Genomic DNA, 12,981 nt, shown 5'->3' with positions numbered 1-12,981 from the left:
ACACATAAACTCATTGATTACCAACTTCTTAGGTGAAGAATCCTTATAGTTAGTGGAATTATCCTCATCATTTCCAATAAAAGCACCCATTTTTGCAAGGCTAAATCCTGAAAGGAACCTAGTATGTTGGCTTTAATACATACTGTGAAAAACAAAGTAGGCATTAATCTACATTTGTGTATTAAACAAAAATCTTAATGAGACAAATTATAAAGATAACTGGTGGACACAAAACGACAAACTTGAATATTGATTGTTCTCATCATCGGAACAATGCTCACTTTAAATTGTTTTCGAAGGCACTTCCTCTACTGCCCCCCACTTCATCCTCAGGTTTTGAATATTAGATGTAAGAACTAAAAACTTCGTTGTCACATTTATGCATTATTAAATGATATCACTTAATTTCTTTTCACAGCTTAATTGTTAAAAAATATTCATTATGCAGAAATCTTAGCTCCACTGACTCTTTACTGAGTAAAGCTATTATGCTCATTCCAGTATAGTTGGTAATCTGGTGCATGTTAATTTTTCCTTTGAGATAGTCAATGTTGAGTAAAATTGAAATCCCTTATTATTTTCTACAATTTAAAAAATGTTTTAAATAAAAGGGCATCTGTCATGACTGGATCCACTTAAAAGGGAGTGTCTATCTCACCCAGATCCTCAGAATGACCAAAGTTGAAAATGAGTTAATATTTCATTTTTAAATTATCTTCCTCTGTTGAGATTTTAAATTTCTGAGTGACTTATACTAGTCTATATTCACCACTATTTTGTTGGAATAAGAGGGCAATGGTTAAGTGTTAAAAAATCATGTGGGAAATAAATTTTAAAAAAGGTCTACAAAGAAAAAATTTTTTACACAAGGGAGAACAATATTTATCCTAAGAACTGCTTTTTAGACCTCATCTTTTCCCCTGTTAAAGTGAAAAGAAAGACCAGTTATACCTTTTTGCTATTCTCTTGAGCCCTGAGACAGGATTAGCTAGGGGGAATCTTGGGGCTGACTTGAATATGAGGTTTCCAAGAGAGAAAAGCAGGTCAGATTCAACCTGCATAAGCTTTTCTGCTGCATTATCTGCCTGAGAGACTGTCAGATTGTTCTGGTCTTTTGAGGGTTAAGGCCCTGGGAATTTTTCTGCTGAATATGACCACTCTATGTCTGACACTTAGAATGCTATAGTGGTTTTTGGACTATGGAATCATCAAACACATTATGGTAATAGGCAATGATTTTATACTTCCCGTTTTGTCCCAGCTAGGAATCAGCAAGATCTATCTGTGGGTGGCATTTTCAAAGAAATTTAACAAATCATTACTACTGTAGTACTTAGTGCTGATTCCATGGTTTACAAGGTTGCTAGTAGGCCTGCTCTCAATTATTCAAGTCACTGAGTAACTATTAATGAGTAAAGGTCCTTTTATTTTAACCAATTGTTTCAATTTCCTCTTTCAACTCCCCTAAAATGTCAGCAGCACTCCCTGAAAATGTATTTGAGCTACTTTCCTTTTATTTACCTTTTATTCCTCCTGATACACCTTCCACTTTAAAATTGCTCCTGTGCAAATCAGCACGTTTTCAAGTTATGAAAGCAAATGGTTGTGGGGTTTTTTGGTGTTATATTGCTTTACCTCCTTTCATTCATTCATTTAATGAAATACTGAGTATCTCCCATTATAAGGTACTAGAGAAATAGGTCTACAAGACAGAGACAGACCATATCCTCCTGGTATTCGTGATTTAGTTTGAAGGACAGATACTGAACAAGTAATTACAGAGCTGTAAACCTTAGAAAAAGGAAACATATCACTGAGTGACCTATCCTAGTTTTGAAGTTAGAAAAAAGTTGCCAAGTGAAAGCAATTTTTAGCTGAGTTCTAAGTGTTAAGTAAAGAGTTGATCTGTGAAGTCGGGATAAGGAAATTTTTTAATCGGAGTGATGAGGGAACAGAAGGCTGCCTGAGGACAAAGCAAAAGACTGACACCTTGCAACCTCCCCCTCACCCCATCTCCTGGGTGGGACATATGTGACATTCATTAGGAATTTCCCGCCCATCTTCATGTTAACACCTTGCTAAAGGGCAAACAGACCTTGGCAATGGCAAGGCCTCTGGTATCCGGTATCTTGTAGGTTGTCTTTAGCATATGAAAGTTCTACTGAAACCTCCCTTTTTCTTACTTCCCCCATCCCCATGGTACAAAATCTGCCACCCCTCACAACCCAGGGCAGCAGCTTTTCCTGCCCACAGGTCCTGTCCCAGTGCTTTAAAAAACCACCATTTTGTACCAAAGATGTCTCAAGAATTCTTTCTTGGTCATCAGCTCCGGACCTCACCCCACCGAACCTCACCTATATTCTAAAACTTCATCAGGAGAAAAACAAGTTCCACTTCCCCACCTTTCAGTTAACACCTATTAATCTAGCAAAGTAGAACTAAATCTAAATGAGAAATAATGAGGATCTAAATGGATCTAAATTTGGGAACATAAAAGGGAAATATTCAATTGTATTAAAGATTTTTCTTTTGCCCTACTTTTATTCATGTATATAACAAGTATTTATTTATTTGGGTACATTCTTTAGTGATGTATCATTGAACACGATAGACACAATCAGCACCTCATCAGAACTATGCTATTATATCTTGTACTTCCCAGTTAATTTCTTCAAGGAGTAGTGGTCCTGGTAAGTAGTTATCAAAAATATCTGAAGTATTCAGTTGCATTTAATAGTTAAGTAATTCAAGGAAACAAACACTATAAGGCTTTCAGTGACTCCAATGAGAAGGGAAGAAGAATTTAGACTTAGAGGTGGCCATCTTGGTCAGGAATGATCACTTAAGCTTTTTATATTAGGAGTGGGTTTTGAGAGCTGGTGAGCCCTGTGGAGATAAGGAGGAAATAGGGCACTTCAGAGAAACAGAGTTAAATTTATTATCTACTCATCGAAGCTGATTATTTTCATTTCTGATCAAATGCCTGACTGTTGAGACTCCATCAAAACCTCACAGTGGAAGTCTGGGTACTGGAAGCAGCAAATGGCAATAAGAAGGACTAGAAAGTCACTAAATTATCAGCAGCTACCTAGCCAACCCACAGGGAATTCTAAAACCCACCCTACCCAAGACCCAGCTTTTAGATATGCTTATGATTTGTCCATATTATTGCCTGGTGAACTGGGTCCTAAGGCCCACACCAAGTCTATCCCAAAGATGTCAACCAAAGTCTCACAGTCTCATCCCAAGAAAGAATTCAAGGACAGACACAATACAGCTGAAAAGGGACACAAGTGGGAAAATTTATTAAAATAAGAGCACGCTCTTGAAATGTGAGAACGGGCACAGTCAAGAGAGTAAGCTGCGCTCTGTGGGGACCGGGTTTCTATCTTTTATTGACAGTTGTTCATAAGTGGGTGGGATATCTATCAGTTGGGGCAGGGATTTCATGGAAGCAGAGTTACATGTGTTTTCTTCCTTATTTGGTGGGTTTTCCCATCATAACACCTGCCATCTTGGGTCGGTCAGGCTTCTTGTGGTTTTTTGGAACCCTGCAGGGACAAGCCCCTGCCTTTCCCCATGGTTGACCATGCCTTTCTGTTTGCTGGCCCCAACATATACTATTGGAATCTAATGAACTGCCTCTAACTACATTACCTACAGTTAGTTTCGTACAATTATCAAAGATTTTTCAAGTGGCAAAATGGATCCACAATCACTTTCATAGTACCAGGAGGAATGAAGCATAAGAGAGAATATCTTGGAAGCAAAACTGGCAGGGGAACATCAGAGACCCAAAAGAAAAATAGCTTTGCAGTCACACCTCTAGAACTTGCTCTGGCTGCCTTTTCATGAAACCAGGTTGGCCTTACCTATTTACTCCAGGTTAATCTCCACGATTCTTGTTCCCGTCCTCGTCTACAGATTTTTCTATTCCCCCTGCCCAGCTGACAAATGCCTTAGCACAGGCTCTGGCAGTAAACTTGTTTTGTGAGACCTTAGTCATTGTCTAAATTCTGCCTGCTCTATGACCCTGGCTTTCCAGACAAATTTTGGGTTCCCCATTAACATAATTCCGTGAAAGGAACATATCTTAATTAAAACATATGATAAGCTTTGTCAATTTAAATGAAAATGACTCTCATTTAGACATAGGCATAGAATTTTAAAGTTAGAAAGGGACTTAGAGATCAACTAGTAAATGGATGGTTTTGGTAATTGTCCTCCCCTGCTGTGTGCATTAGCATTTGCATTGCATCAGTGCGGTCAAATAGGTATTTTAAAAGAGACAATATGACCTTAGGAATATGGAAAGTTTCTAATCATTGTACTTCCCAACAATCTTGCCCAAGTCCTCTGACCTTAGAGTTCATGACATAATTATTTATTGGGCTGGGGATAGAATTATTTATGGTTTAGAGTAGATAATAAAAGGGATTACTACCCAGGCAGTTTCTTCCTTAAATTCACAGTTTTCCTAATCTCTTTCCCTATGGCAACAGAGCAATTACTTTCCAGTGTGTGGATTCCTTTGTACTTTAAGTATAGATGAACGTAATCATGCTAAAAACTTGAGAGTTAGCTAGTGCTCCTGAATTAAAATCCCCAACTGCAGAAAGCATTGATTCACAGCTTCGCTTTCTACAGAACCTGGTTACAACTGTACGTAAAGGACCAAATAGCCCTCAATTAAATCCTTAAATACCATAGTTGCAATAGAGTCTAACATGCCTGAATCTTGATTAAAAGGTCATTGGCAGAAAATGGATGAAGTTTTCTGGGTTTTTTCTTCTTAGAAATTTTAAAGGTTGGTATACCCCCCCCCCCCAAAAAGTTTATAAACAAAGAGATGTTGGCTCAAGATGGAGGAGTCAGTAAAGAATATAGTGAAGCAGAATCTTGAATCATGTAGAGAACTCAAATATATCATATGTGAAAGCCAAATTATACCAGAAAGGGTATGTATTAAACTATTAAGATTAGTATTATAGAAGTTACCAAGTGACTTCAGAGAATTTAAATCTTTATCCATTAAAATAGAGACAACAAGCCCCAAATAAAGTCACTTGAGATAAGCCCCCCTTCAGCAAACCCAAACCTAATACCCACTTTGAGTTTCACAGCCTCTCCCAGAAGTCAATCTGGAATTACCTGACCAGCATAGTGAAGAAATCCGCCTGAAATACCGTTTCTCAGCTTGCTGAGGTGGCACAGTTGGCTAAGCAGCCAACTCTTGGTCTCGTCTCAGATCATGATCTCAGGGTCCTGAGATGGAGTCCCACATTGGGCTCTATACTCAGCAGGGAGTCTGCTTGAGATTCTCTCTCCCTCTCCCTCTACACATCTGGCTCATGCTCGCTCACACTCTTGTGCTCTCTCCTTAAAATATGACACATCTTTAAAAAACAAAACAAAACAACAACAACAAAAAAAACCTCTTTTCTTCCCACAGCAAAGTGTCCTTGCCTGAAACAATCAACTCATTGATAGAAACTTCCTTTTCCCATCTTTTTCTACCTGTGAAAGTTTTTCATATTGCTCTTCAGAACTCTTTTCTGTCTGCTAGATGGAACAGTGCCAGATTCATGAATCATTGAATAATGCCAATAAGATCTTTAAATTTTACACAGTTGTCAATTTTTTAACAATGTTTCTTGTGAAGTGAATCTCAATTATTAGAACACCTGAATCATGTGAACTTGCCCTAAATGACAGTCAATTCTACCAAAAATGGAAAGTCCATCTAAAACACTATGAGAATCCATGTATTTCATATGAATTACTCTATTTTTTAAGTTCCCAAATAGCTTTCAAAACACTAAATATATTGTAACTCAGATAACTTATATAATAGAAATATGTGGTGGCTTAGACTTAGTACCATTATTTATGAACATAAACCTTGGATTTGTTTTCTCTTGAGTTAGAGAAATTGAAGAGCAGATAGCTAAAGTATCTGAAGATTTTCTTCCTCCTCAAGAATATTAAAACATCATTTGAAACTATAATAATTTTTTTTTTATTTTTTTTAAAGGTTCTTTTTTTTTTCCCAAAGATTTCTTTTTATTTATTTATTTATTTGACAGACAGAGATCACAAGTAGGCAGAGAGGCAGGCAGAGAGAGAGGAGGAAGCAGGCTCCCTGCTGAACAGAGAGCCCGATGCGGGGCTTGCTCCCAGAACCCTGGGATCATGACCTGAGCCGAAGGCAGAGGCTTAACCCACTGAGCCACCCAGGCGCCCCGAAACTATAATAATTTTTAATTGTATCACTGGAATGATAAAATGAAGGTCAAAGTTGTTCAATGGCATATCTTCTGATGATTAAAAGGGATAAAACAACACAACGTCTTCCCCAAAATGCAGCCTTATAGTCATGTTCAATGATGGTCAATGTGACATTTTGAGATAATCTAATTTATGCTTAGTTCTAAAAACTAAAAACCAGTAACCGATGGCATAGGTGGTTGACTTGATAACATAAATTAGATATTGCCTAACTTTGTAAATGTTATTTCTTATATTCAATTAATGCTGTTTTTCAGGATGATAGTGAAAAGTACTTTGAATTTTCATTTATTAACTGAACACCTTGAGACCTTATACATAATTGATGTAGGTATTAGTTTGGGTTGTATTGTGCAGAAAAGGCAGAAATGAGACTTAAAAAGCAGATTTTAAAGAGATTCTGAAAAGTCTTAACTGTGTTGATAAGGTCACATTTTAATCATTTAGTTAATGCTAATCCAGAGGTAATATTTTTAAGAAAAAGGGTAATATAATTAGATTCATCACTTAAAGAGGATCCAAGTAGTGAGGAAGTACTAACTGGGGACAGCGGGGAAAAAGGAAAGGAGCTTAGTTCTAATGTACATGGAAAATATTATAAAGCCAGATCAAAATTAGCTTCAGGATGGAGAGGAAAATAAAGATTTTTAAAAAATGATTAGGAACTAGAATTGTTTAGAACTTACTACTGATTTGATGAATGATGAGAGGGAGAAAGAAGAATCTAGAATAACAGTCACATTTTTGGCTTGGGTAACTAGTGAGTAATTATTTCATTTTCTTAGGAAGTAGGAAAAAAACACATTAGAGAAGGGAAGATTTTGAGTTCTGAATATGTAAAGCTTGAAATGAGTGTGTGAAGATGACAATCAGGTGGAGCTGAAAATTCTTGGTACTTACATGGTGAAATAATGGTGTGGTTGTGGTTGCCCAGGGGACAGACAAAAAGACAACTCAGGGTGAGAGTCTCAGGAAAGTCTCCACCTTTAGGTGGAGAACCAAAGTTCAGGAGGACGAGGGGAAAGAAAATACAGAGCACAAGTGGGGAAATCAACAAAGACTTATCCCAGCAGCCAAGTTTTAGTAGTATTTTATAAAGAGTGAAACAGTAAATAGTGTCAAAACTCAATGCCAAGTGGAAACAGCAATGAAAAGATGCCATTTCATTCCTGAATGCCACTAAGTATCCTTAATCTGTAAGCGTTACGAGGTAAGAGATGAAATGTGCCTAGAAAAATTGTAAAATTTAAAGCTAATCTCCAGAGCTAGAATTTTATGGACAAGAAGGCTTCAAACTTTGAAGGTACTTATTTAACGAAAATAGAGCCCACTGCTCATATAAGTTCAACTATTAATAAGTTATATACATTTACTATTCTGATATAGGCATATTTAAGTATTGTGATTAAAATTTTTAAATGATTGGATTACATGGAAATAACTAATATTTAAATAACTTTATTCAGTTGATAAAATGTTATGAACATGTTGGCACTCAGTAAAAAAGGGTGGAGGGACTAAAAAAATACAGTTTGGAACAATCCTCTGTGATGGTATGAAAATGTGATTGGTTAGAAGAACCTTGCCGAAGTCAACTTGAACGTTTTGTTTCCTTCAAAGATTAGCTCAATGTTCATGAGCATCTTCTTTAACAAAGTTTTCAGTCTAATAAAAGAAGGCAGTTTATTTTTAAAGGGAGGAGGTTTCATGCAGCACATTATTCATATTATTTTGATCATAATGTCTATTGTTTATCACTGAAGAGGAAAGACATTATTCTAAAGTGAATTCATATCCTAGGAGAGGAGAAATCCCATTACAATTATCTCCTACTCTCCAGCATCCCCTCATGTCCTGAGGACAAAGAAATAAAAATCATTTCAAAAGCTTTGAGGAAAGCTGATCATCCTGATGATACAGTAAGACAGGAGTACTGTAAATTCTCTGAACACCAACCACTTCTAGATAGCATTTTAATTATTTCATTTCAGCAATTTGTCCTTAGAATTACTTTATATAGATTAAAAGAAATCTTTTCGGGAAATATGTATTCTTAAAGGCAAGATTTTCATTTGCAATGTGCACAGTCTACCTGGGAAGAATACAATGTCACTAAAAAGTTTTCACCTGAAAAGGTTACTATTACCTTTATTCTTTACTATTAATAGTAATCCATGCTAGTTAATAGTAGGGCTAACACCTTTACATTTTTCTTCTACTAAGTAATACACAGGTATGGAGAAAGGTATTGCTTTTTCTTATATTGTGTTTCATTTTTTCAATATGTTTATCAGATATTTATTTCATTGTTAGATTATCAATTGGATAACAAATCTATCAGGCAATTTTAGGTCAGAAAATGATATGAATTTTAAAAAATCAGATTTAGATGGAATATTGGGGTCTTGATTCAAAGATGTAAACATATAATTCACTAAGAGGGAAACAATAGGAATAAAATTGAGCAGTATAACTTGCCCATGTTAATCCAAAATGATGGTAATTCAAAATGATTGTATCATGGCCCTGACTCATTGGTTCTGTTCATCAGCCTCATCTTGAAAAGTGAAATAAACTTAGCTTTATCTCATAGGGATTTCAGGATTCAATATTAATTAATTAATTATTACCACATATTCAGAAGAAACACACATTCATTAAGTATCAAGCTGTAGGAAAGGTTCTGTCTGAATCCCTCCCTAGTGAGCTCTGTGTGAGCTTGAACAAATCATATAAAGGCTTGGGGTGCTTCAGTTTCATCATCTTGACAGGATAAACTCTAAATTGCCTTTGATGGCATTATAGGTGTTTGTGTGTTTGACTAATTCAGACTTGCTTTGCAGGTGAAATTTGAGCTGGTATGAGAAGGAAAGTTTTAGAAGGAGTGGATGGGATGGGATGGGATGGGCAAATATAGTGAAACTGTATTTTTAAAAAGCAATGAGAAGAACAGTGTGGTGGGATAAGAAATGTACATATTGTGCAAATGGAATGGTAGAAGTCTCAGTTTGTAAACATATTTCAAGCATGGGTAGGGTCAAGAATTATTCTTTATGGAAAAGAGTGATATGATTTAACTTGTATTACTGGAAGAAGACACATCTCAGAAGCTAAGGAAAAATACAGATGGGAATGCGGAGACAACAGTGGCAGGGAATGGAGATAGGAAGAGGTGACCAAGAAGATGTTAACATTCCCCTGAGCATGACTAAACACTAGACAGGTTTATTACTAACTCTATGCCCCCTTCACTTCCTTTTTTCTGTAAAGCATTTTCTGTAAAAAAAATTTGCAATTATAAATTCTTTACCCCTTTGAGATGTGAATCTTCTCGCACCCTCTTTCCAGTTTTACAACTCCTATGTATCTTGCTCAAAGACCCGAGAGCCACCCTTTGCAAACACAATCATCAACAAAGGGAGGAGAGTGGGAGGTCAGCTTCAATAATCACCAACTACCAAACACAAGGGCCCTGATCACATTGACCAATGCTCCCCACTCATGTCCTCCAGGATTTCCCCACTAGCTCATCCTCACCCTACCACCCCACTTAAAACTCTCCCATATTTTGTTTCAGTAGAGATCAGTCTTACTGCTCTATTGCAACAGGGCTGATCCCTAATGCAGTAGTCTTAAATGAAGTCTTCCTTGAAGTTTTAAACAAATGTGCGGTACAATTGTTCTTGTATACCTGAAAGAAAGCACTAGCTCTAAAAAGAAGTACGTGTATGAAGTCACATTTCTGAGATGTGATCCTTCGGGGAAAAGTTGAGGATAATCCTGAAATATGCAGTTAAGTAGACAATCATACCAAGTGCCTAAACTAGAAGAGAAGAATGGAGTACACGTTTTTGTTTGTTTGTTTGTTTTTTTGGACTTCAGTCAAGAATGGCTACACATCAGATTTCTATTGTATGTACTAATGGTTGCCACTGGAATGAAAGTCTGCAACAAGAGAAAAATATATGTCTGCTTATATAGAAACCAATGGTTATGAATTCATTACACAAACTTTTGAAGTAGATGTGGATTGAATACAGTTATAACCAAAGTTTTAATGGAAAGAACACTGAATTTGGAGTTTATAAATATGTATTTGAATTCTGGTTCTCAAGTTTAATTAGTAGGTGATCTTGAACAAGTCTTTATATTTCCTAAGCATCTGCCTGTCTCTATTTATAAACAATGGTAAGAATGAAACCTATCAGCAGTGGTGGTTATCAGAGGTATTCAACCTTTACTTCTGGTTCTCCCACCTTCTAAGAACAAAGACAGGTTATACTTCTTAATATCCCGATGGCCGAACTGGTTCTAGCCAATGAGTTGTGAGAAATGATGAATGTCACCTAGAAAGCTCAATTTGTTTGTTTGTGGTTTTTTTTTTCCTACTTTTGAGATATAATTAACACATATTGTAGTTATGTAATAAAAACTTCTTAGAGATAATTATCCTTATAGTTTTAATTATGCCATTTGTAGTATTACCCTTAAGTTCTGAATCTTACTTAATTTTATACCAAAGTTACAACTTTCCATTATACATGCCCACCCCCCCCCCTTTTTTTTAAGAGGGAGAGAGAGTTGAGAGAAGGAAAGAGAGAATCTCAAGAAGGCTCCATGCCCAGTGCAGAGCCTAATACTACAACCCTGAGATCATGACCTGAGATGAAATTAAGTGTTGGACATTTAATTGACTGAGCCATCCAGACATCCCTTATACATGCATTCTTTACCCTATTATTTTTATTAATAGAGAAAAAAGTGCCAAATCTCTTGTTAACAAAATCCATCAAAAGTCATTTCTGGGCATATCTACCCATTTTAGTAGTGGATAATTGCCATAAAATTGATTTTATTGATGTTTAACTTACAGTTCATTGTGAGCTTTTAAAGACTAAAATGTAGGGGTGCCTGGGTGACTCAGTCATTAAGCATCTGTCTTCAGCTCGGGTCATGATCCCAGGGTCCTGGGATTGAGGTCTGCATTGGATTCCCTGCTCAGCGGGAAGCCTGCTTCTCCCTCTCCCACTCCCCCTGCTTATGTTCCCTCTCTTCACTGTCTCACTCTCTCTCTGTCAAATATATATATACATATATATATATATATGTTTATAAATTTATGTTTATATATTATATATATATACATATATATGTCAAATATATATATGTATATGTGTGTGTGTGTATATATATATATAGTGTACATATACATACTCTAAAATGTTCATAGCAGCAATGTCCACAATAGCTACGCTATGGAAAGAGCCAAGACATTCATCAGCAGATGAATGGAAAAGAAGGTGTGGTAATATATATACAATGGAATATTACTCAGCCATTGGAAAGGGTGAATAGTTACCATTTACATCGACGTGGGTGGAACTGGAGAGTATCATGCAGAGTGAAATAAGTCAATCAGAGAAAGGTAATTATCACATGGTTTCACTCATACATGGAATATAAGAAACAACACAGAGGATCATAGGGGAAGAGTGGGAAAACTGAATGAAAAGTCATCAGAGAAGGAGACAAGCCATGAGAGACTTTGAACTATAAGAAACAAACTAAGGGCTGCTGGAGGGGAGGTGGGTAGGGAGATGGGGTATTTCGGTGATGGGCATTAAGGAGAGCACATGATGTGATGAGCATTAGATGTTGTATGCGACTGATGTATTATTCAACTACACATCTGAAACTAATGATGTACGATATGTTGGCTAGTTGGTTTTATATTTAAAAAAAGACTAAAATATAGTAAGATGCACAATAGGATGCAATAAATGTTTTCTCCTCTGTTAAATTATAGTTGACATAAAATGACCTATTTACGATGAGCTAAAACCAACATCTAAGGACTAACACATAAACAAGCAGCTTAGTGATGGGTTATAGTTTGCTAAGAAGAGATTAGCTTAAGTTTTGGGTCAAATGAAGAATGGATCTCAAGAATATCAGGGCCTAAGAAATTGTTCTGTGTGCAGATCAGTTAGTTTTCAAATTGGAAGAACTTTCAAGACTACTGGAAAGGACTTGCCTATGATGAGTCTTCAGGAGAAAGAAACTAATGATGGAGCGAACACCTCACAATTCAGGGGCCTTGACCGTAAGTATTTGAATTTCATCCTTCAAACAGCCAAACAAAGGATTAATAGTCACTGCCACTATGATTTTTATAATGTGTGGATCTCTTTATTTTCATTAACTTTCAGGGTCATGATGTTTTGAAATTAGAAGGGAGCAAAAGGACTCACTCCTCCAGCCAGGTAACAAATTAGCATCTTACATTGTTTATTAACTGCATCCAACTGCAAATGTCACCAAACAGTTATTAAACAGCAAGTCCTATGCACAAAACTCAATGGTGCATGACACCTGTGATTAGCTGCCGTTTTTTTCTGAAAGGGTGATTATTCTTAGAAGGAATATTTCATTATCCTTAATCTGAGTCCAGTTTATGCAACCATAACCTGAAGCCTCATAAGGTATGTAACCAAACCTCAGTATAAATCTATCAATTCTGTGGGTTATCTTAATGAACCATCTGTATGATTGAAAAGCACTATTCTAAGTTATATGTCAGAGCTTATTAAAACTCTCATCAATTGCATTGTTGAAATTTTAAAAAGGTTCTACTATTTTAATGCATGATTTGTAATACCCTTCACTTGAAACAAAGCGGTACTCTCTGCAGTT

The sequence above is a fragment of the Meles meles genome, chromosome 14 (genome assembly GCF_922984935.1).
Source record: "Meles meles chromosome 14, mMelMel3.1 paternal haplotype, whole genome shotgun sequence".
NCBI classification, from domain to species: Eukaryota; Metazoa; Chordata; class Mammalia; order Carnivora; family Mustelidae; genus Meles; species Meles meles.
This window is presented reverse-complemented; position numbering follows the sequence as displayed.